Here is a 26,160-nt window from a genome sequence, read left to right on the forward strand (position 1 = left end):
TAAGACGGCCTGGGGCAGAGGGGTGCAGCTGGCACAGGAGAGCCTCCATGCTGCCTTCAAAGTGTGGCCCACGATTAAATACTCTTCCCAGAGTGCACTCGAAAGAAGAGAATGATTTATGTTCACTGAATCTGAAAGGTCTCTAAGCACACAGTGTAAACCAAATCTCCTCCCTGCTGAGAATTTGTTTAGCTGAGATGCTAAATCTAATGTTCTTATGTGCTTACGTTTACTAATTAATGGCAGGGAATGTTCGGGGCACAGAGAAATACAAATAAAATATTTTTAGACTTGTAAACAGGATGTAGGAAGCAACGTATCATTAAGCAGTTCACCGTCAGGTATCTAAATGACTCTGCAGCAGCAGTTTGGAGATAAGCGGGGAAGCTGCTAATTGGATCCCAGTGAGTCACATGACTGTGTCTGGGTGCATGTGGACTGACAAATCGGTAGCAATCATTCTAGCAGAGGGAGGTCATTCCGCATACATCGGTGTCGAATTAACGTTGTAGAACGAAGATGGATGCGCAGCCAGTGGCAGGCATTTTACAGCGTGGCATCAGACTGATGTAATAAAGCTTATTAAATGAATAGACGGAGCTAAAAATGAATGGGCACAGATGGGCAGGAAAACAGCAGCACTGGGTGGCCATGCCGTGCAGCTCATTCAAGCAAGCATAAACTGTATAGATGTGGAGGGAAACTGTCACGCAGGGACTGCTGGACTGGCGTCGCCACAATGCGGACTTGCTTGGAGGCAGACGATGGTGTAGCCAAGTGTGACCGTTTGGCGGCGGCAGGTGATGCAGAGTCCCAGCCCAGAGACGATGGACAGCTAGACAGCTGCTAAAAATCTCTGGATATACAAGCGGCCGTCAGCTCAATGCCCGTCAGTCTGACATAAATCTTCTGTTAGGTGCTGCACACCAAGACTGACGGCCTGAGGAGGCACTGGAGTGAGCGATGCTTAATCACCATGCCTCTATTGTTCTGCCATAGTCGAGGCCACAGTGTCCCCTACAACCCCACCATATAGTGAGTGCCTCTCTCTCTGTCTCTCTGTCTCTCACATTATTCCTCAACTTTTCTCTCTCTCTCTCTCTCTCTCTCTCTCTCTCTTTCTTTCCCTTTCTAATCCGTGTCCCCTGCGTGGTGTAGAGAGGTCAGTGACTTTGGCTGCCGCAGTGTACAGTTACGTACTCCTGAAGCTGGCAGGAATAACACCTCCGCTCTATTGGAGCTACCTCCATGAGCTTACACACACACACACACACACTTGTCCCAGTCTCTCTCAGGAGTACAATATACAGACAAGTGCTCTGTTTTTCATTTTAGGCTACAGTTCTTTATATAATCAATTTCTGGACAACTGTTCAATATCTGGCATGGCTCCCTTGAATACGTCCGTGCATCCTGGACATGCAGTAAGCCTGTGGCTTGTGGCAATTCTGCGATAGCAAAAGGACACATGATATGCAAAGCTGGCCTGGTTAAGTCCATCTGCTAAGCTGGGATCAGGTCACGTAGCCCAAGCTGTAGGTTTAGCAAGCAGATTCCACGTAAGAAAAGACAGTCAGTTTACCTCCTCTCTATTTTTTCACTCTCTCACTCTCTCTCTCTGTCTGCTAGCATCTGGCATCCTGATGTTCTCGGTAATGCCAGATAATTATCTACATTATCTGTTGCTGCTTACCCATTTTACCCACAAACATTCCGAAGGAGTAGTGAGCTCCTTTAATTACCTACTTCCTCCTACAGTCCCTCAGGAATCGCCCGAAATAAACCAGGGATTTGTCATAACGCAGGCCGTGGTCATACTGCAGCATAAGTGGAGTGGGCAGAATCTTATAGACAGAGCGATGTAATTTGGACAACACAATGTAAGCCGCGGAATAACACGCTGCTTGGGCAATTTGTGAGTTTGACCTGGACCTTCACTAATGATAAGCACTTCAGTAGCCTTAATCGCCATGCTCATGCCATCTACCCTGGACGTGCACTGGGTTTCAAAGCGCGTCTTCAACCTCAGGCACATTAACTATAGATTTGAGTAAACATCGCCAGCTTCGATGATAGAGAAGGAAAGGAAAAGTTGCCCAGAGCTGAAAAAGACAGACGCTGACGACCTCAAAAATGACCTTTTTCCCAATCATCATCTGGAGAAGCAATGAATTGTTTTTTTTTTTTTTTTTTTTTTTTTTAAGGCTGAGTCATGCGTCAGGCCAGATTAACAAGATACCCTGCTACTGGGCTCTGCATTGCCCTAAGAGACACACTGTTTTTGTGTACATGTTTTGTGTGTGTGTGTGTGTGTGTGTGTGTGGAGAGAGAGAGAGAGAGAGAGAGAGAGAATGAGAGCGACCTTGATGTTCAGGGACAACAGACTGTGTGTGGGTATTGTGGGCTGAAATGGTGAGCACATGGCCTGTGACCACAGCCAGGCTTGAGTTCTGAGCTCAGGCCCCCGGAGTGGCTTTTACAGACATCAGTAATTACCACCGTCAGCTCACACTTACTCTGGTGTTGGTCACATGACACCGACTATGGCTGCTCCTCTCCCTTATCACGACTGCTGCTGCAGAAAAAAAATGAGGAGCTGGAAGAGTGAAGCTTGAGAGATACAGTAGGCATGGGCAGCCTTCTGCAGAGGAAAAAAGAGGGGTGTGTGAGAATGCATGCATTAACTACTCTTCCAATATCAGTGAGACGCAATGGAGCTGCAGGGAAAAAGAGAGAGAGAGTGAGAGAGAGATGGAAAAGAGAGAGACTAAGAAATGCATGTTTGAGAGATCTGTGTGTAAGTGCTGAAAAAATAGAGACAAGCAGTCAAAACGCATAAAGAGCTCTCCATATGGGTAATGCTGAACGTGGAATGTTTTTCTTATAATGCTGAACACAAAGAGATGGAGGCATTGAGTGAGACGTGTAAAAGGTGCGGTGCTCTCCAAGGTAATTTTGTGCCTTAGGAGCTGTCAGTGTAGGTTTAGAGATGGGCATATTTGAGAAATGCTTGAGAAAGAAGTGGCCTGTAATGCTCATGCGGAAAGGAAGAGACTAGCATGCAGTCAAGACATCTCTCCATATGGACGGTGCTGAACATGAGAGGTTTTACTTACAGGTATGGCTAAAAATAAGGAGCTGTCTTTATAAGTGGTGCTGAAAAGAGAAACAGGCATGGACACGTAAACAGCTTTCCATATAGGCTATACTGAGTCGTAAGAGCTGTCCATTTTGGTGAACATAAGGGGCTTTCCTTTAGGGAGGTAGCTGTCTTTCTGGGTGGTGTTGAAAAACAAAGACAGGCATGCAATGCCTCTAAACAGGTAATGCAGAACCTTATGGGTTGTCACTATTGGTGGTCGTAAATATGAAGAGCTATCCTTATGGATGTGGCCAAAAATAAGTAGCTGTCATAATGGGTGGTGCTGAAAACAAATACAGACATGCAGTGGGGCATGTAAAGAGCTTTCCATATAGGTAATAGTGAATCTTAAGAGCTCTCCTTATGGGCGGTGCTAAACACAGAGAACCGCCCATATTGGTGGTGCTAACCACATAAGGGGCTTTCCCTATAAATGGTTCCAAAAATAAGTAGCTGTCTTTATGGGTAGTTCTGAAAAAGAAACCCCAGATTGTAGCGAGTGGTGTTAAACTCAAAGAACTATCCTTATGGGTGGTACTAAACATGAAGAGCCACCTTATGGGTGGTGCTGAAAAAAGAGGAACTGTTCTCATGGGTGGTGGTAAAAAAAAAGAGAAAGGCAAGCATGGGAGTAATGAGCTTTCCATATAGGTAAGGGGCTTTCCTTATAGATGGTGATGAAAATAATGCTGTCTCTATGGGTGGTGCTGAAAAAGAGGCACAGTATGCCTCTACAAAGGTAATACAGAAGCTTAGGAGCTATCTTATGGATAGCACTAAACATAATTAGTGGGCTTTCCTTATTAGTGGTGCTAAACACAAAGAGCTACCTTTGTGAGTGGTGATGTACATAAGGAATTTTCATTATATGTGGTGACGAAAATAAATAGCTGTCTTAATGGGTGGTGCTGAAAAAGAGAGAGAGACAATAATGAACCATAGCAGCTGTCTTTATTGGTGGTGTTAAACATGAGGAGCTGTTCTTATAAATAGTGTTGAACATGAGGAGGCTCTTCTTGGGTGAAGATGAGAAGAAGAGCAAGGAATAATGTAAGACACGGTAGGTAGATAATGGCGAACCTTAGGAGCTGTCTATATGGGTAGTGTTAAAAAAGCGCTTGAGAAATGTAAATCACTGTCCATTATGATGTTGATTAAAAGCAGAGTTATTATGTCAACACACATGAAGAAATTGCCACATGGGACCTTATAGGTGGTGCTGAACATGAGGCGCTGTCCTTACAGGTGGTGCTGAACATGAGGAGGCTCTCCTTATGGGTGAAGAAGAGAGATGAATAATGTAGGACACAATAAGTAGGTAGGTAGTTAATGCTGAACCATAGGACCTTTCTATATTGGTACTGTTAAAAAAGCAAGAGAAAGAAATGCAAAAAAATTGTCCATTATGTTGTTGTTTAACAAGAGAGACATTGAGTCAAGACACATGAAGAGATCACCACATGGGTGGCTCTTCTTATGGCTGGTGTTGAAAAAGTGAAGCAAGTAAACAACTAGACGTATAAAGAGCTCTCCATATAGATGATGGTAAACATGAGCAGCTGTCCTATGGGTGGTGCAGAATATGTTGAGCTGTCCTTATGGGTGGTGATGAACATGAGGAGCTGTCCTCGTAGGTGGTGCTGCAAAGAGACAGGCATGCAGCGAGACGTGTAAGGAGCTGTCCATGTCGATGGTGCTGAAAAACAGTGAGAAATAGGTGCTCTTCCATGCAAGCCAGTCTAGCAGCAATGAATCAGAGCTCTGTGTGTGTGTGAGTGTGTGAGTGTGTGTGTGTGTGTGTGTGCATGTGTGTGTCCACATGGTTGCTATCTTACTCTTTGTGCCACTACCTCTGCATGTAATATTATTAACTGAAGTATAGGAGCTACATGACTAATAACATGTCATATGCTATATATAATAGCAATAAGTGCAAACGGTGAAAGTGAAATATTATATGCATGTCATTATGTTCACTTTCATTATTATGTGCATTGATTTCTTCTATTCATTTGCCATTCAAATGAACACGGTCAATCAGTATTCTGCAAGGTCACTCATGAGCACAAAATTGCCTGTAAAAAAAAACAATAGCATGAAGGAGATTAAGAAAAAGAATGGTTATTAATTATGCAGTAAATCTGATAACGCATCACTTTTCCATAAGTGGGTCATCTCTCATCCTTAAACAGTGCAATTGAAACATGGTGGGAACATCCCTCACCGTTGTTCTTTTCCCTTTAGAATGGCTCCAGCAAAGGACAGGAGTGAAGGGCAAAGAACAAAGACGCCCTCGCTCGCACAGTCCTTCACACGCCAGACGCTCGCTCTGCTTACACACTCTCGGTATGCAGAGGAGGAGAAAAAAGGTCGCTGTCTGTCTGTCAAGGATGCGCCGCTCCTTTACCTCGCTCGCTTCACGTGTGGAAGGCCAGAGATGGCCGGGGAGATTCCTTATCGGTTTGGGGAGATGAGATTTGGGTTCAATCCTGACGCTTGGAAGAGGTTATTGATAACGTTTAATCCCCTTTTCACTGAACTAGTACCTGCTTCCAGCTTAGGCTACAGATGCGTATTATCATGCAATGCATGACAGTGAAAGTTTCATAAAAATTATAAAACAGTCTCACTGACTTTGTGAAAAATACCAATTTATGCTGTGCTTTTACAATAACCCATTTTTACTTTAATTTAATTTAAAACATGCACCGCTTTTTCTCTAACAGATGCAGTGAACATATATAACATAAAGCAAACAGATGTTATCATTCTTTGCATTAGCCTAATCTTCTCACCTGCTTATTTTTATAACACACAAACATCAACAACTCTCTATTAATTATCATACTTCTTGGCATAGCAAGCAGAAATCATTAAAATCGCCAGATGGAAAGTCTGAGCATGGCTGAGAAACATGCAGGTGAAATGTTGTCTACAGAGAGACTTCTTAAAGATTCTATGTCGAACCCTACAAGAGTGTTTTCATTGGAAGATAACACGTAACTATCCAAAGAACCCTTAAACAACCTGTTTTTAAGAGTAAATAAACCAGCTGCTGTAAGCAGCACACTGCAACACTGATTTCATCAATTATATACACACAGCAAATACATAAATATATAAATACTTTTAAGCAAAGAAAAACAAAAAAAAAAAACACACACACACACTTGCCAGGTACACTTGCTAGTCAAGATGATGTTAGCAACAATATGTCAAAAACATATTAGAATACTTGAAGACATTTGTACTGTACACAATATTTATCACATATATAGGTTTGCTTAAGAAAATGCCAGAAAAATAACAGCACCAGATAAAACTGTAAGTTCTTTCTTTTTCCCTGTCTTTAGTATGATCAATCTTATTTTAATTGCTTGTGTTTGTGAAAATGATTATTTACTTAAGCTTTTCCCTGTTGCCCTTTAACTAACTTTTATTTAAAAAAAAGAAAAAAAAAAAGAAATGAAAACTACACTTACAATAATACTTTCACGTAGACCACAGCGCTGTTTGGTCAGAAGGTGTTGATTCATTTTCTACAGCAGCGGCTCTCGCAGTAGTGCTGCCTAAAATATTTGTTCTAATACATTATCTTTTCTATAGTAACAAATTAAACACTGCATGGTGGATGCTCACGTGAACAGATTTTTAGAGGTTTGTAATTGTTGATATGGTGAAGCTGAGAAGATAGGAAGATAGGTTTTTTAGCATTTCTGGAAGGAGTCTCCAGTGTCAGTGATTTGTAACAGTCCGAGGGAAAGTTGTTCCTTTTATTTTTAGAAAACTTTCCTGTGTCTGTCACAACGTTAAATGTAACTATAAATGAATAAAAAATGGCACGTTGTTAGTTAGCAAATATATATGTAATCATTGACAAATCACTGTGATATGAGAACAGTAAAACACTTCAGGACAGGCTGTTATAGGAAAATAATCAACTCTGTGGTTGTAACAGCATCACACCACCCTGCTGTTGATTATTTTCCTGTAACAGCACAGAGTTTTTTCCTCACTTATCATGCATATTGTGACATAGTTTTTCATCAAACCAGAGAGTACAGCCGAAATGTCACTATTCTAATCTATTCTATGCTATAGTATTTTATTCTAATCTCTTCTATTGTATACTATTCAATTCCATTCTGTTCTATATAGTCTATTCAAATATATTCTATTCTAGTATTTTATTCTACTCTGTTCAATTGTATTCTACAGTATAGTATTTTATTCTAATCTATTTTATACTATACAATTCTATAATTTGGAATTGAATTATAGTGCTCTGTTCTACTCTATGGTATTATAGTTTATTTTACTGTATTCTAATCAATTCTATACTATTCTACTCTAATCAATTCTACACTATACTATCGGACTGAGCGATATGGACAAAATTTTAGATCACAATATAGATAATTTCATATTGTGAAAGGATATCAGGCTATATTATGTTTTCTCCTAAATGAATGAATCAAATGACTATAAAAAAATAACTGAATGCATTAATGACTGCTTTTTGATAATTACGTGAACTAAACACCAAAGAAAGGCACTTTTTCTTTCCTCCTTTTATTTGGAGGTGACATTGCATAATATGACACACTGCAAAGCTCATTCTCAACTTTGGCCTGGCATTCTCTATATAAGCAGGGCAGCTCAACTTCACTGAAATGTTTCTGACTTGGCATTACCTTAGATCGAGGATTCTGATTAATTCTCTAAAGCCAGTTTTCTCCACCGTGTAAATCGTAAAACCATGTCTTTACAGATGAAAGTTGTTATGGCACTTCTGATTTCTTTCCATCGCCACGATGTCTTATCATATGGAATGCCCTTCGCAAATGATTTCTGTAGAGAGTTTTGAGCATGTTTTCATTTAGTTTCAGTTCTTGGCTTTGTAGCTCATATTTTTTGGCTTGCATTGTAATCACTTTGGTGATTTTTCTGTAGGTGACTGGTATGCGTCATACTTTACAAATCACTGTTTTCTGGTCAGTGTCTGATTTGTTATACCCAAACCATGTCCAAATGAAAGGAGTACCTCACAAATATTGTATTTTATTCTATTCTAATTTATTCTGCTTAAACTGAGCTTCCACCAAATTGGAACATTAATGTGTATATGCATTGATGTACAGAATATCAATTTTTATTCCAAGCAGACAGAACCTTAGTTTTTCAGACTGTAGCTTGTCTTAGTTGTAAGCTTGTAGCTTATTGTATTGCTAGTCAAACCTCAACAACAATGCGTAAAGAAGTCTGAACATGAATGTGGATCATAACAGATGAAACTGTTCAGCTTTGCTATGCAGGTGGAAATAAATACTGTATAATGTCTTTGCTGCTGCTAATTTACCTAAATAAAACAATTTCAGCACAGCCTTAAGTGTGTCTGCTCATCCAGAACACGGGCTCATTAAAGCATCCTAATATCAGCACTGAAAATGGGTCACTATACTGGACTGACACCAATATGGTGAGAAGAAGCACGTCTTCAAAATGGTGTCAGTATGGTACACAGTGTTTATGGTGATGCACATCAGCAGATTCCTGAGAAAGCTCAAGCCTGATTCACTGCTGGTTCATAACAGTCCGATACACTGAATTTAAACACTTAAAAAAGAAAAAGCATTCGCCCTTACACTGGGAGAACACGAGTTTGAATCCCAAGGATGCCACAGCTGTCCATGGCCGGAGCCACAGGAGCAAAAATTGGCTGTGCTCTCTGGATGTGCAGGACAGCATACACTCTGTCAGCTGTCAATCACAGCGAAAGCAGCCAATAATCGGTGTCTACTTATCAACAGCACCCAAAATGAGTTGACTCACTGATTCCAGGCACTGAAACGTATAACAGGCAACTTCAAAACTTTGGAGTCAATTCCACAAACCAAAAATGATTCACCATACGCAAACACTGCAAGCAAAATGAATTAGGCATTGGAGTGTTTCAATCTGCGAGACACCCAGCACGTATTTATTTTGCCTTTACTTCGAATTTATCTGGTCATAATTGCACAAATCAGTGCTTGAAATGCAGGTTAGACATTTAGTTGCAAAAAAAACTCAGAACTAGTACTTACAAAAACTTACTGTCACATTCTGTTAGGTTGTGTGTCTCATTTGGTTGACTTGACAATATTCTCATTCTGACAGACTATCTGATAAAAATATCAGTAATACTGTATTGCAGTTAGTATTAGTTGATTGAACTAATTGAATTAAAATATTTTTGTATTTAGTAGGTCTATATTTAAAAAATAGCCCAACAAATCAAAATCAAAGAAATAATCGACAGATTCATCATTAGATGCCCTAATTATATTACACTACATACCATAATTTACATTATTAATTAATTTCAACTTTGTTCCTAACATATGCAAAAGAAATAAAAGTGTATTAACTCATGCGCAGCTCCACAGGAACCTCATGACCTCTTCTGGTTGGCATGCATTGATCTGTGTGTGCGCCGGAGTCTAATCAGCCTAATCAAGTAAACGTTACTTGGTATTTTTTGTAGGTTTTGTGAGTACATGCAAAATGTACTTTTTGGGTTTTAGCCATGTATATTTACATGACTTATGAGGGTGAGTCAAATGAAAATCTTAAAAGCATAACATAAATTAGAATTTAATCAGAGAATTTAATTGTTCAAACAGAATTGATTGAAGTGATTATGTTGCAAAATTACACACTTTTGTGAAACCTATTTGCAATAAACAATACAATCTATTAAAAAAAGGTTATTTGACTTACCATCATAATTTAGTACTTAAAGCATTTAAATAGTTCTAATAATTTATTTTTTTGTGCAAAAAAAATGGTCACGGATTTGTTTTTGAACCACTGAGTGACTTCCTACACTATATGCTGTTGATATATAAGATACTCATTATATCCATAGTCATGTGTAGGTGCTAGTAAACTAAGTTACCTAAGGCTGTACATTTATATATATATACACATATACAGTTTATTATAGCGTGGATATATAGATAAATTTCTGTTAAATTATGACACCCATCTTCTCCAACATTACATCCATGGAGGACTATCATCCCCAGTAGGCATGCACAATAAGTGTGTGAACACACACTTCTCAACCCCACTGCCACCTAGGTCAAGCCACATGTGATATTTCATCGTCCACAGTGTAGCGTGTCTAAATAAATAATTGATATTGCTCAGATAGGAAGAGCATTTGATTTTTCTTTTCTATACCTCCATTTAAAAAGCTCATGAAAGTTTCATGGATTGGGTGTACAGTGTGAGGAATCGCTAGCGAAACCCCCGACACATTCAAAAGGAGCGAATTCCATTACTGCCATCATTTCCTGCTGGCTAGGATCTATTTAATCTTCATTATACCAAGAATGAAAACATATTTGCATCATGCGCTGTGCTCTTTATGACCCTACCTACTGGCGGAATGAATAATAATCAAAGATTTTGTCCACTGGGGAAATAAATGGACCAGGCTAAGCAATATTGTGAGGCACTGTTTTCGGCTATCAGGTAGATGAGGTGTTAAGATATAGTTATGGAACCAGGGTGCAAGAGATTCAAGCACAGTGAAGGCAAGTGAATGATTTATTTATGCAAAAAAAAAAATCCTTCTCAGAGCACATCTCAAGGAAGGTAAGTGTATTAGTATTTAGGACAGGAGAGAGAAAAGGCAAGCGGTTTGACGAGAAACCCATGAAATTGTCTCTCTTCCCAACTGGCCACCAAGCAGCAGTTGGTGATGCAGTTAATTACGGGTTCAGTGCATGGAAAGCACTCAGCAGACAACAGATGCTGGAAGGAGAAAGAGAAAGAGAGAGAGAGAGAGAGGTGAGAGAGAGAGCGAGACAGAGACAGACAGAGAGAGAGAGAGAGGGAGAGGGAGTGAGAAAGAGACAGACAGAGAGAGAGAAAGTGAGAGAGAGAGAGAGAGAGAGAGTAAGCGAGAGACAGACAGACAGGCAGAGAATGAAAGAGAGAGTAAGAGAGAGAGTGTGAGAGAGGGAGAGAGTAAGAGAAAGAGAGAGACAGACAGAGAGTAAGAAAGAGAGAGCCTTCCTTTTCTACCTCATCTAACATCTGACAGTATACCTACCAAACGATAAGAGTATAGTGGGCGGATGAAAAATAAAACAGGGAAATGTCTCAGCATGGCGACAAGCACGTCAATGCAAAACCCCTCCCAAAATATAGACTCAAATCGACGAGTGAATCATTTATCATTTGACACACTGATTCAGTCAGGTGAGTTGTATATCAGGTGTATATCGAACTCAGAGGGATGCACGCGCTTGGATGCTTAGCAGGCTATGGAGGAAAATCCTGCCACTGCCTCGGCATCGTTTAAATCACATCAACTTGTTTCAGAGTGATTCATTCTGCCACACTGTAAACACTACTTCAAACATATGGCACAGGAAAGACTCGGCGCACAGGCTACATTATTATTAGTAGTATTGTTGTTATTATTAATGTTACACTGTTTCACCGTCGGCACGTAGACACAGGAAATAAAAGCCTGAGGTAGAAACTGTAACCGCAACCCCAGTGACAGCTTCTGTTTTCGCCTCAGCGCCATGTCCCTCAGTTCCAGCGTCTCTCAAAACATACTAGGACAAAAGCTCGGTCTGTTACCTGCTCGCCGTTCAGCCGTGTCACCTCGAGAACCAACTGAGGACGTTCTTTGTTTAATATCCACGCCGTATAGAGTCCACAGACGCTTTTTTTCCTTTTCCTTTTGCTTTTCCTTCTCCTTTTCCTTCCAGGGTTGTCTCTGAGGTAAGGCTGCTCCACCTGCCTCCGTGTGTGAGAGCCGGAGCGGAGGCTGGTTGTCGTTCCCGCGCGCTGCTCGCGCCCTTAACCCGCAGCGCTGTGTGGGAGCCGGAATGAGGGCGCGGTCAGCCGAGCAGCTGTCCAATCAGCGCGCAGCGCGAGCGCGCCGAGCTAACCAGGACCACTGCGGCACGCGCTGTCCAACCTAGCATAGTTTATCAAATAGATAGTGTACAGTGTAGCTATGAACAGGACATAACGCATCTAATGCTGAAAATATTAGTTTATGTACTCTAACCAGCTACCAAATGCCAAAACACAGTCCAAGCTGGACAAAACTAGTAGTTTATCACCATCTTTGCCAGCTGGTTAGTGCTGGTAGAAGGGTTTCTGAATTAACTCTACTAATGCTACACTATACACAAGTCCAGTCATTCATTTCTTTTTCAGTAACCACTCGTCCTGGTGATGGCTGTGGTGAATCCGGACCCTATCCAAGGAACACAGGGTGCAAGGGTGCAACGCTTTGGATGGGACACCAGTGCATCACAGGGAACCACGTGTACGTTCACACACACATTCAGATTTTGGATTTGGAAGGAAACTGGAGAACTCAGAGGGAACCTACACAGATGCAGGGAAAACATGTGGCAGTAACTAGAGTCAGAGGTCTAGATACACAACAGGCATGGCTAAACTATAAAGTATTGTAACGCTAGGCCAACATCATTTTGGCAACAAGCAACGAGCTAGGTGTTGGCACTCACTTTCGAGCACATTCTTGGTAGAATTGGTTGTTTTGCTCAAATTATCTTGATAGCTTAGACTTTTAAAGCCTATGCAGAGTATACGTAAAAGCCAACACTTGACCAAAGACTTTCATTTGTAGCCTACATGATGTAAAGATGGTTTATCTAATTGGGAAACTAGATCTTACACTACATCTATAATGCTTATAACATTTTCCTATAGTTATCCTATAGTTGGCCGTTCCACTTTGCCATCCATTAGACAAGTTATTTTTAAGAATTAAGACAATCTGAATATTTCAAACATGAGTAATTAGGAAGTTGGAAAATAACTATCCAGCTGGCAAAGATGATCTAACAGCTTGACCAGCTTGGCTTTGTTTTAGCAGCTGGTCACTTCTCAGACAAAGCTGGATTTTTCACCAAGGTATCACCACCTCTTTATCACAGTAGTCCAGTAACACCCTAAAATTGGTATTCTAATGAAGGCGGGGCAATATGTGACTTCCAAAATGCATTACCGCTTTATCAGGCAGTATATACCATATAGATCACCTATATATCATATAGGTCACTTTGCAGGAATACAGTTATGGATTATAGTTAATGGGATGCTATGGGCAGTTTGTCAACACCTCCATCAAACCTCAAAGGTATCATTTGTACCTTTGGTACATGATCATAGTGTACCTTTAAAAACAATTTAAGTACATAAGCAGCCTTTGGGACCACTGCTGTGCCTTTAATTAGCTTTTAGAGTAAAACCTTAAAGGTACGAGTACCTTTCTAACTAATAGATACATAATAAAGGTACAAAAGATGTAATATAGAGTACAACTCCAGTGACAACAGAAGGTACCATTGGTTTAGTGGCTACTGCAGTGATATCATTGTATCAGGCACCACTACAATGCTGAAACTGACACAGATGAAGGGTAGACAAAAATTAACATACACCGCATGGACGAAGTTTAGGTATAGTCCCTTACACCTACAAGATGCGGCAATGAAGTATCTATGTTTAATATGTATGGTATATCATGTATACAGTATATCAATACTCTAATGTGTGTTAGTTTCAATGCATGCAACAAACTGATACAAGGTCATGAATAAATGCTTCATTTGTTTTCCAGAGAAAGAATTAAAATTCAGTCCATCCTCCCCAACTGCATCATACATTTCTAATACACTTTACAACATAGCATAGCAGTTTCTAAATTATACATTATCACAGACCAAATCTGGGCATATCCTGCACAGACGCAAAGTGTAATTCGAACTTTGGCCTAAAACATTTCCATTAGAGCAGTTCTGTGGTACTTACATAATAGTTTTCCGATAGCTTGTTTCTCAGGAAATGGCCTACCTTAGTATTCATTTTCCAGTGAGAAGCCACATCCATCCAGTATGCATTTATAGTGAGATGTTAGAGACAGGAAACTGGGGGGAAAAAAGCAAAAACTCCAGCATGGAACTAGTGCTGAAACACATCACCTTTAAACAGAAGTTTTGTTCCTCAAGGTACAAATAATTTAAATGTATCATCACTGGTACAAGCGTGACCCCTAATAGAAAAAATAAGACCAAAAGCATCTAACTTACACAGTTTCTCCTTACTACTACAAATGTTTCATTTCTGGTCCCTAGTTAATTAAGAACTGGTCTGAAGTCACACATAGGAGTTTTAATTACTGAAATGGGTTCTCAAAAGTATCAGTATGTTCAGGTCACTTTCTAACAAGAAGCCACAATTCTGCTCAATTTCTGCTCTCAGAACATACAGTATTTTAATAATGAACACTTCGGAGTGCACTAACACTGGGGTCTCACACTCAGAAAGTTTAGGTGTTAAAAGCAACAACGGGGTGCAAGAGCTTGTGACTGAGGTGGTAGCTTCATTGGTACTTAATTTGTGCCTTTAGTTAGCCTTTTAAAGTACAGAATTAGACAACATAAGGACCACTGTTATATCTGTGAGGGTACATTTACAGTGTTTGGACACCGAGGAAGAAAACTTCACAGTACAGTATGTACAGCGCAGTAACCGTAACCGAGAGGACGGAAAATACTTAACTACACAGCGCAGGGGTAATCCAGGACTAAGACACAATGTTTGCACTGTTCTAATTAATAATTACTCAAAATCGGCTCTAGACAGATTTTTTAAAACAAACAAACTTTGGTAAAATATTGAATAATACACAATTTAAGAAAAGAGACTACATAAAAATGATCAAATAAATGGTCTAGCTGAATAATAGAAATACACTGAATATGAATTTTATTTTAAGTATTTAAATTCTGGCACTAATTTGTTGATTGATGTGTATTTTCACTAATTCCTGTGGGGATACTGTAATTGCTAGCACAGTTACAATGGAGTTCAATAGGAGAAATTTATTCAAATGACCTCAAACATAAGTAATTAGAGTTTTTCCTGTTAGCTTCTAAAAACAAAAGTGCAGGATATTTTTTCTCACTCATCATTTTCCAGCGACACTCATATTAATGAGAAATGTCATATTAATGTCATATTAATGAGAAATCCAACATAGAAGTGAAGACAGCAAAAGTTGGACTCAAAGTTACAGAATGTAGTGCACCTATACAGTACAGTTGTGCCTTTGAGATATGACGGATACTTGGCTCAGCTAGTGATTTATGAGATGACAAACACAACAGTGCTGACAGCGGTATTAGCATGAATGTTGAAGCTTTAAAAGCTGCTCTGTTTGAGCAATGTGTACGGATGGGGAGGTGAGAGAACTGGACAGACAGAAGGACTAAAGTGCTGCAGCATCCAAACCCGATGTGGTTTTCAGCTATTGTAGCCCATCCACCTCATGGTTAAACTTGTTGCGCATTCTGACATGCTTTTCAGCTCAACACGGTTGTAAAGAGTGGTTATTTGAGTTACTGTAGCCTTCCTCTCAGCATGAAACAGCCTGGCCATTCTCCTCCGACCTCTCTCATCAAGAAACCATTTCTGCTCACTGGATGTTTTTTGTTTTTCTTACCAGAAAGTAAAGATTTGTCTTTTGAAATGTAGTGAGTTAAAGTGAAAAATATTAGGTGAAAGAAAAATTAAAGGTAAGTTCAGGCACTTAAAAACAGACCTAAGTACAATAACATAGAAATTGTACAATTCTAATTAGATTCTAAATGACCTAGATAAAGTATTTTGTCCTAAAACTAGGATTTACATTAAATACTGCAATCACTAGATACTGGAAACCTACCAATTTTAAGCAGCCTCGTGTCAGCTAGCTGACTGTAATTGCAAATTGCTTTGTGTAATGACCCAATAATTTGAGCAAGCATGATAAATGGTCGAGTCCCAGTGTGTCGCTTTGACCCTAGGCTATAGGCAATGACTGAAAACATGAGTGGTTAGTTAGGACACCAGCAGCCTGTGGCTTAGCATGGAGTGTGACTACAAAGCAAGCACCTTTCACAAGGCCCATCTGACACCCATTCAACGAGTGTGCCAAAACATTTACAGGAGCATTACAGGAGCAACATTTAATATTCTCTCCTGACTTCTTGAAAAGTGGCTGCGCGCTTTTATGAGTGCCTTGCAATGACTCAGGGCTGTCTTTATCTTCCCCAAGCAGACAGAACAGCCTGCTCTTCCCAACTGCATCTTGGCATGCAGCGCCTCATGCTATGCACCTTAACCAGATGCCACACCTCTCCACGTTCTTAAGAGTACCATAGACTGAGCCTGCAATTCATCTTTTCAGATTTGCTCATGTTATTATTGCAGGAGTACATTCACTCTTTGAGCATTTTAATTTTTTTGTATACTTGTGAATAACGCCGCTTGCAAAGCAGCGGAGGAGCCTTTCTGGATAAACAAAAAAGCAAAAGATGAATGCAAATGAAATGTGATGCTGCAGACATGGCTGAGCTGAATGTTTTCTGTCTCAAGGCCAGTTGAGTTGAAGCTCAATAGCGAAGTGTGTTCAGGTATCTGCAGTGGGATTTGATTGGTGATGGCTTGCAGACTTAAGGGGAATGTCTGTGTTGTCACTGTAGCTTGTCCTAAATGATTGCTGGAGTAAAAAGCCTGGACCATGTGGACAGACAGACCTTGGAGGCCTCGAGTGCACAGCTGCATGAGACAGCTATTAATGCAGAGTGACAAGGTCAAAGGAGATAGACTATTCTCTCATTCTCTCCTTCACTCGTTCTCTCTCTCTCTCTCTCTCTCTCTCTCTCTTGCGTTAATGCGAGGTTTCAGGAATAGCTGCACTGCTGCGCTGCTTTGATAGATGCCTCGGAGTATAATCATGTGATTATTCTGTGACTCTCTCCTATGGAACAGATGAAAAGATTGATGGGTCTGTGATTGCGTTAGGTGGCCAATGATTACATAAACGGTATCATCACACACTTTCTACCACATTGTCCCCTTCCTGACTCAATAAACACACACACACACACGCCACCAGATGCATCTTTTGAGGAGCAGCCAAACAGCTGTGTCATCAGTATCATTTCCCCAGGGCTGGTGCCCAGTTAATTCAGATTAATTGGAAGATTAAAAACACACACTACCCTGCACTTAACCATTTCCATCCTACAGTCAGCAGAGATCAAATGTGAGCACAAATGCCGTTGTGCTATTCATATGGGTCAGCATCCGTTCCATGACCTCCTCTGTGTTGTACTTCCAAAATTTTTACCACACTGACACTGGATCACCTAACTAGCTCCCTAATGCTAACTTATTCATTACTTGATTTGGGTTATTTGTAAGCACTTGACGGTCAAGTGTTTGAAATGATTGCATCATCTAGTTTCTTAAAATTTAAGCAATGTGGCATCAACACGTTATCTCTCCATTCTTTGGACACTACCAGATTTGGCAATGCAGTAAACAAACAGTGGTAAATTGTGCAAGTTGATATTATAACTTGGGTAACTTGGACTAGCAATGACATTTATACACTTGCATTCATTTCACAACATGCAGAAAATACTAATTGCCACTTCAGGCTTTTTTTTTTCTTAGGTCGAAGAGAGCAGATTCAGCCAGTAACCTTGAGTCAGTTGTGCTTTGAGTCAACTGACAAGAAACATGTCATTTGTTTTAAGGATTAAAAATGTGTACATTATGAAACAGTTATGTAACAGTGATGTAACAGTTATCAGTAGTACTTAGTCAATATAATACTTTATACCATGTCTATAGAAAACACTCCTTTATGATTTGCTGGCAGGCATCTAGTAGGATTCCACAAATTTGCCAGGATTAAATCTTTCTTCATATACATTAACCCTTTCATGTATAAATTATTTAAAAATATATCCAGATTCTTTAGATGTTTTTATTACCCAAAATTGCATGGCATATGAATTCTGACCTTTTCTAATTATCGCTTATATTAAAAAGTGAATACATTGTTCAAGTGTATGAATACCACAAGTCAAAGAGGCTAAAAAATTGTTAACCTTCAGGTCTAAAAGAATTAATGCCTAAAATATTTACATGATAAGTTATGAACAAAATATAGCAATATTCTTGTATACATGTATACATGGACATACTGTATGCATGTATAAACAATATTGTTGCTCCTCTTTTGGCTGCTCCCATTTGGGGTTGCCACAGCAGATTATTGGTCTGCATATTTGATTTGGCATAATTTTTACACAGGATGACCTTCCTGACACAACCCTTCCCAATTTTTATCTGGGTTTGGGACCGGCACTGAGAGTGCACCCCTGGCTGGGGATGGTTCCCGCAGTGACAGCGCTGGCATTCATTGGATACTGGCACAAAAATATATATTTTGTATAAAAATTATATATTTATAATATCTTTATGTGTGTGTGTGTGTGTGTGTATGTGTGTGTGTGTGTATAAAATACATGCAGCATAATGCCAAATAGTCTAAAGAGCAACAAAAATCATCACTGAAACCTGGTCCAGCTAGTCAGCTAATATTACCATAAATTTCATTTCAGCTTGACATTTTGTTTTAAGTAAAGGGCTCTGAATGTGATGGTTCTTTAAGTAATGCTTTTTATGGCTAAAACTGAAACATGACTGAGTGATAGCTTTGACTTGAACAATGCTGCTCTGTAGCTGCTAGTTTACATTTACATTTACATTTATGGCATTTGGCAGATGCCCTTATCCAGAGTGGCTTACAGAAGTGCTTTGAAGTCTCTATCAATAAATACATTCTGACACTGGTTCGCTAGGTCACGGACCAAGAATACCATCAGTCTAAAAACTCTGTTGGGGAGGTAATATAGTAAAAAGAACACAGACAACACAAAGATTTTTTAAGTGCTAATTTAAGTACTTTAGGAAGAAGTAGGTCTTTAGACATCATTTGAAGACTACCAGTGACTCAGCTGTTCGGACATGTAGGGGAAGTTCATTCCACCACCTAGGTGCCACAACAGAGAAGAATTCTCTAACTTTGCTAAATTTCTGCTTCTCTTACTTTGCTAAATTTGAACTAAGTTTAACTATGGTTTTACATAGCACGTGACAGTGTGATGGCCATGAAAATAAGAAGAAGGAAGTTAAAAGAGAGATGAGAGACAGGGTGAAAATGGGTGCAGTGCAAGCCAATTTTATATTTATCATATGACAGAGAGAGAGGGAGAGAGAGAGAGATAGAGAGAGTGTACCTATATCCAAGTGAATGCTGGTTTGAGTATTTCAGAAAGTGCTGATGTCTTAGGATTCTCGCACACAGCAGTCTCTTGAGTTTACACAGAATGGTGAGAAAAACAAAAAAAAAACATCCAGTTAGTGGCAGCTCTGCTGGCAGAAATGCTTTGTTGATGAAAGAGGTGGCCAGACTGGTTTTATCTAACCGGAAAGATACGACAACTTAAATAACCACTCTTTACAACTGTGGTGAGCAGAAAAGCATTTCAGAAAGCATAACACAACAGAAGACCACACAGGGTCCCAATCCTGTCAGCCAAGAAGAGGAATCTGAGGCCACAGTGGGGACGGACACATTTATTTTTTCTAGGCGAACACTCTAGAGTGATTTATTGTCTAGAAAACACTGTATATAGTCTTAGTTGAATACTCCACATTGCTAAAAGTTCTGGCACTGTGTCCTCTAATATCCCACCTCATTATTCACCACTTATTAGTGTTCATGCAATTATGCGACAAATTGAGATGCGTGAGTTGGTGCAATAAATCTGTAAATCTACACCATCAAACATCTGTTCTCAATAATGTGGACTAAAACGACTCGGATACACTGTGGATTTTATGGAACTTGATATGAAGACGGCTTCACTTCATATCATTTATGTTCTAGTTCAAGGTCTGTGTCTCAGCATGCGGATGATATTACCGTTTGTCAGATGCTCTAATAAATTCAGGCAAAACGTTGAGGCTCACAATAGACCCCGTCAATATTCCATGTCAGACAACAAGGATGACTAGACTTCACCGAAGGACCTGCCCTTGAGAAACAGAGCACAAGAAAAAGAGAGTGACTCGGAGAAACAGAGAAAAGAGAGAAGGAGAGATCAATAAAGTACAAAACATTCAAACAGAATGCATCGGATCTCCCTCCTCCACCTGTTCCAGGAGCATCACACACTCCTGTCACTCTACTCACACAATCCCCAGGGGATGGCTCGCAGAATTACATCTTGACTCTGCACTGCTCCTGATAAGGGCTCTGTGCCCAGACGCACCACAGACGGCCACACACACACATACACATACACATACACACACACACTCACATATTCACATGGCCCACTCTTCTTCACCAGAGCTTTCTTTCATACTTTCAGCCTTGGATTCCCTCTCTGTGGCAAAAACGTTAGTCAGCCTATTAGGTTAACAAATTCCCCAAAGGAAGAGTGCAGATTAATTTATCATTGGCAAAATATAATGCTTGACTAGACTCTAGATTTCCTGTCGCTTTCATTTCACAACCTTCTCCTGTGTTCATTCTCTTGTCTGTTTAGTTTGCTAAGCACGGTGCATGTTTCTGCTTTGTTAGCTTTTTTTGCTACATCAACGAAGCTATTTTGAGTTGACGTGCTCGTTCATTACTACAAAGAAAATGTGTGCAGGTCCTCTTTTATGCTGATCAGGAGCACATCTAGGAGCACGAACACACAAACACACAACCTTAGTGTGTCAACGACCCCTCTGGGAATCAAAATAATGAATCACTGTGTATCCAGAATGAGACAGTGTTTGATGCAAACTCGTAGGTACGTGTTATTATATGGTGTAAGTAACGTTTCTTAATTCCCTTATTTCCTGTTAGCCACATCAAGGTAAACTGTCAAATAAATTAACACTCAGTGACAGTTCGACATCTTACTGTGAAGCTGTACTGTTACTACAGAAGTGTCAGTTTGTTGTGGTAGGCCCAAGCTGGAGGATTAAAAAATACACAAAGATGCTAGTGACAAAAAAAACACTAAATGTGATTATATTTTGACTATACTTGTCATATAGTGACTTGACTTGTCTTGTATGACTTGTCTTGTATGACTTGACTTGTCTTGTATGCCATGTTTCTCAAAGTGGAGTCAAGTGAAGTTTACAACAACAGCGTATAATGCCTGTAAATTACTTTATATAACATACTATAAATGGAATCTAATTCTAATTTCATAAAACACGGTTCTTTGGGTGGAAAGTTCAGAAAAACAACTTGCTGGCTCTAACAAATAAACAAAATGTTATTGTACACATTTAAATATGCCTAAGTTTTTGAGCAGTTTGTAAGTTTTTTTTTCTTTTTATATTTAAAGGGGTCTATGACTATAAGACATTTGAGAAACCCAACTTTAGTGTAGCCATACTAATAATAAATGCACTTAAAGTGTGCTAAAATGGAGAACTATTTTTGGCTATTTTATTTTGCTACTCTTCCTTGCAAAAATGCTCTAGATGTCTCAAATTGTGAGCGGATATACTGTGCGCAGCCCTCTTCAAGTCATTCCACAGGTTTTCAATGGGAGTTAGATCTGGGCTTTGACTTGTTGGACTTCTTCTTCTGAAGCTATTCCTTTGATGACTTGGATTTGTGCTTTGGGTCATTGTCATGCTAGAAGGTGAAATGTTTCTTCATCTTCAGCTGTCAAAAGAGGCCTGCAGGTTTGTGCCAAATTAGATTGGTATTTGAGGCTATTCATGATTCCCTTCATCTTGACTAGAGCACCGGTCCTAGCTGAAGAGAAGCAGCTCCATAGCATGATGCTGCCCCCACCATGCTTCACTGTGGGTGTGGTGTTCTTTGAGTGAAAAGCAGTCTTGTTTTTGCCTTGTTGTTTTGCAACATGGTTTGTCATTCTCCAAAAACCAAAAAAAAAAAAATTCTAATCATTGTCAAATTGCTGCGGTACTAGAGGAATAATACAATCAAGTCTGGAGTGGTAACACATTATAACCCCATACCCTGTTGTGTTTTATTCATTATTAACACAATTATGTATGTAAGAAATGTATTAAAAATAATACTTGAACAAGTGCACAAATTAAACATTTTTATAATTTTTTTAAAATTATATTTCACAGTATTTATAAAAAGTACATATACAGTAATTTAATTTTATATATATATATATATATATATATATATATATATATATATATATATATATATATATATATAAGATCAAAGTATAGTTGCTGGCATTTGAGCTAATATACTTTTAACATATTTTAATTAAATGCATTAAATAAAATTAAATATTAGACAAATGTCTGCATATTTCAATACAATTATTACAAATTACTTTTTTTCAGCACAGGAAGTGGGTTTTGATACTTCCCCTTAGCAAAACGAATATGGTGGGGTCGATCTCATCCATTATTCAGAGGGGAGATGACAGCGAGCGGCCTGACCCGTTTTGAAGTCCATATCTCCTGTCATTCCCTATCATCACTGCAGCATGAGCGTCTCTCCTAGCCTCACGCTATTCTGAGAGCACCGAGGACCCACGGTTGACCCAGGGTCGAACGCAAAAAAAACCCATGTTCAGCTGCCTCCATCTCTACATTGCTCACACACAAACAGTCTGAGATCACTCTCAGCCCAGGGCCTAGCATGCTTCCAGGATCGGCCGAGGTCACAGACATGCTTTTTGCATGCTCTTGTTAACCCAAAACCACTGCAAACAGTCAAAAACAGGACGGGGATTGTTTCTACACTGCAGCAGCACTGTCGATGAACCAGTAAATCAATATGCAAAAGCAATCAGTAGGCCAAAAGCTGAGAGAAAACATACCGATGATAATGAATAGGTATTAAGCAATTGTGAATAGGAAGGCATACAATCCAAGGTGATTCATGCAAGCAAAATAGGCCGTCACTCGGCTCAATACCCACGGCTCCCTATTAGAGTCAAAGGTCACGCTCCACGCCTCTCCACTCAATTTCCTCATGCGGGATTAGGTAATGAGTCCACAGATGGGAGAGACGGCCCTGCTGGGGGACGGTCTTAAAATCTGACACCACCACTAAATTAACCACCTGTTACTGAAGCAGGGGGCCGAAATTTGCAAGGAATACCAGATCACACCTGGCATCGCTTCACGAATGATAAGTGAGTCACGAGAGGTGGAACAACTTTGCTGTTGGTTGTATTTGATTTGGAAGTCAGGCTGTTTAATTGGTTTATGAAAGAATCCTGTGTCATCGTTATGCTAATCCCACCAAATTAAATTTTACAAAATTAGGCCCAAATATTCAAACCAGTTTTTCATTGATGCACCTGATTTTTATACATCTAAATATTTCAATATTAATCTGCTTAATTACTTAATTAGTCCACTCACCATATAGATGATTTTAATGCTACTAATAAAATAAATGAATTTGTTTCTTAATAACTAGAGCAGTTACACTCATTCATCCATGTCACATATCTCAGGTAGGACAAGGTCTTGGCTCATCTTTAGTATGTCATCATGTGGAGCTCAGTGCTTTCAGTCAGGCCACATTAACCTCAGCATGGTGGAGCAGCACAACACACACACACATGCACATACACATATCCATATGTAGTAAGTATGTGACCACTATTCTTAGGGGCAGCCATTTTGTAGAGCCTTGGCTTAACCCTTATGTTTTTTTTTTATTATTATTCACTTATTAATTTTAACCCAATTCAAATCAAATGGTTAAATAATGCACAAATATGTTATCGTTTGTATATTATCGGCTAATTCACTGTGATGTGTATGGTGGACGCTCTTCAAAATCTATGTCTAATAAATGTTTTAATATTTAACGAATAAAAATTCATAAGGAAATGTTTATTTAACATTTATGGAAGGAATCTCCAGTGTCAAAAACTTTTAACAGTCTGTAATTTTTACACCATGGGCGATGTACACACAAACTCAATAATGCCTGGAATTTAAAACTATATACTCATTTTGTACACTGGGGAAAGGGGAATATGTGGTTGGTCAGATTTAAAAGAAAATATTATATATTGTTTACATAAAAATAGTTAGTTTCTCATCAAAACATGATTTCGATGCTTGTATTAAATTAAATTTAAACAAATATCTAATCTACTAGCTTGAATTATGTAGATTGAGTGTGATCAATTCATGTGTTCACATTGTTAATGTGATCCAATTACATTACAAAGACCCACGAGGATGTTGGTACTGACAGGAAAAAATTACTATAGTATTAAATTTAAAAGAAATTTAAAAGAATAGACCATGTGTGGCATGATAACGCAGTGGGTAATGTTGCCACCTAACAGCCCCAGGGTCCTGGGTTTGATCCTGAGCTTGGCTGAGTGTGCAGAATTAGATTTTATTCCAGGGCTTTGAATATACATGATCAAATCATGTTGGTTGTATGAACACAAATTGTGTTAATGCAGCTCAGTTCATTCATGTGGCACCAGTGTACACATCTGAATTAAGCAAATTCAATAAACATTTTCAGTGCAATTTATGATAAAACTGTAAATTATTTAAATGTGACAACCTTACAGAGGGGCAAGGGTTAGTGTTTAGGCCAAAAAAATTTTGGTACAGGATGTTCATTTTAAAAAAAAAAAAAACAACAACAACAAACAAAACAAAAATGCAGTTTTTCACTATTCCACCATGGAAAAGTCTTCAAGATAGAGGACTTCATGTTTTTTTGTCTCTCTGTAAGATGACAAGCTGTGTTTTTTTTTTGTGTTATTACATATTTTAGAGAGACTAAAAATACAGGGCTAGTAAGAGAATGACTGTTTATAGCTGCTATAATGTAAGACATTCCACAATATTTAACTATAAACAGTTAAAAGTAAGACATGTCATTCATTATTAAATTAAACACATTAATAGTTGCCAAACTGCTGTGGTGTAAGAGGAATAAAACAATTTGGGATGTGGTGTTATTGTAAAATAATCAACATCGGGATGGTAATAGTATCGCCACATTATGTCGGGCCACATCACACCACCCTGTCGTTGTTTTTTTTCCCTTATAACACCATACCCTGTCATGTTTGTTCCTTACTTAAAGCATATTATTTAGTAATAATAGGAAGGATATGTAAATGTGAGGAATGTATGTCATCGGGTTCTGAGAGTTTAAGAGTTTGTACACCTGTACATATACCATTTAGACCATTTCTTGAAAAGCAATACAGTTTTCCATCAAACAGATCAAATTAAACATCATACAGATCAACCCAATTATGCCAGATCAGTGGTTTCTTCAAGAAGGAAATTATTCTTCCAGATGCAGTATAATGGCATTATGAGATTTTTTTCAAGCATACTCCATACCCTGCCCTAGTGTGGCATATGGAGCTGCTTATGCTCTACAGATTGTACTACCTTTACTTCAGCATCAGTTCACACAGGCATCACAATGAATATATTTTATATTTCAAAAAAAAACCCAAGAAAACAGTACTGCAGCTGTACATTTTTTTTTCGTGAGGCTGTTGTGTACAATATTTTTTTCATGAGCTCTCTGTATTTTGAGATGTGGGGAATTTCTGTTTGGGAAATGCAAGTGTGAATTTTTTCATTGTTTTCAGCATAGCCGGGAGCCAAGAGAGTTACCTGGCTTGCTTTAATTGTTGTTTTGTTTTCCATAAAATGTCTCTGAGGTGTTCCGGGATGGCAAGTGCTCTTCATGGCAGCCAATACAGGTGAGTGAAACTAAACGCATGGCTGAAGCAATAATGTCATGATCACAAAGCACTATTAGTGTTTTAATGTGTAAGAAATGAGGTTTTAACTATCCTACTGTTAACAAGTTGTTATAATTAGCTAGATAGCATGGTAGTGAGTGGTTTAGTATTGATGCATTTGCAGTAAAACAACACAAACAAATGACAAAATCATAAATAGCCAGCTCTTTTGCATGGTAATATTGTGAATCACAGCAATTCTCATCTCTAGTAAGGATTTTATCCTGGTAAGGGTCACCAGAGTTGCCAGTCTATCACAGAGCAGCACACAAACACACCCATTCACACACTCATTCATACTAT

The 26,160-nt window shown here is 39.1% G+C and overlaps 1 protein-coding gene across 14 annotated transcripts in view; it reads right to left on the reverse strand.

Moving 5' to 3' along the window:
- The window catches only part of nrxn2a (neurexin 2a), a 342,233-nt gene extending 330,220 nt beyond the window's left edge, over window positions 1-12,013 (reverse strand). For all 14 annotated transcript variants that reach the window (XM_034311208.2, XM_026938618.3, XM_053240211.1 and 11 more), the window contains exon 1: window positions 11,786-12,013. The gene's annotated coding sequence lies outside the window, so the exon portion shown is untranslated. The remainder of the gene's footprint in view (window positions 1-11,785) is intronic.
- Window positions 12,014-26,160: the final 14,147 nt, after the last annotated feature.

The sequence above is a fragment of the Pangasianodon hypophthalmus genome, chromosome 15 (genome assembly GCF_027358585.1).
Source record: "Pangasianodon hypophthalmus isolate fPanHyp1 chromosome 15, fPanHyp1.pri, whole genome shotgun sequence".
In the NCBI taxonomy this organism is placed as follows: Eukaryota; Metazoa; Chordata; class Actinopteri; order Siluriformes; family Pangasiidae; genus Pangasianodon; species Pangasianodon hypophthalmus.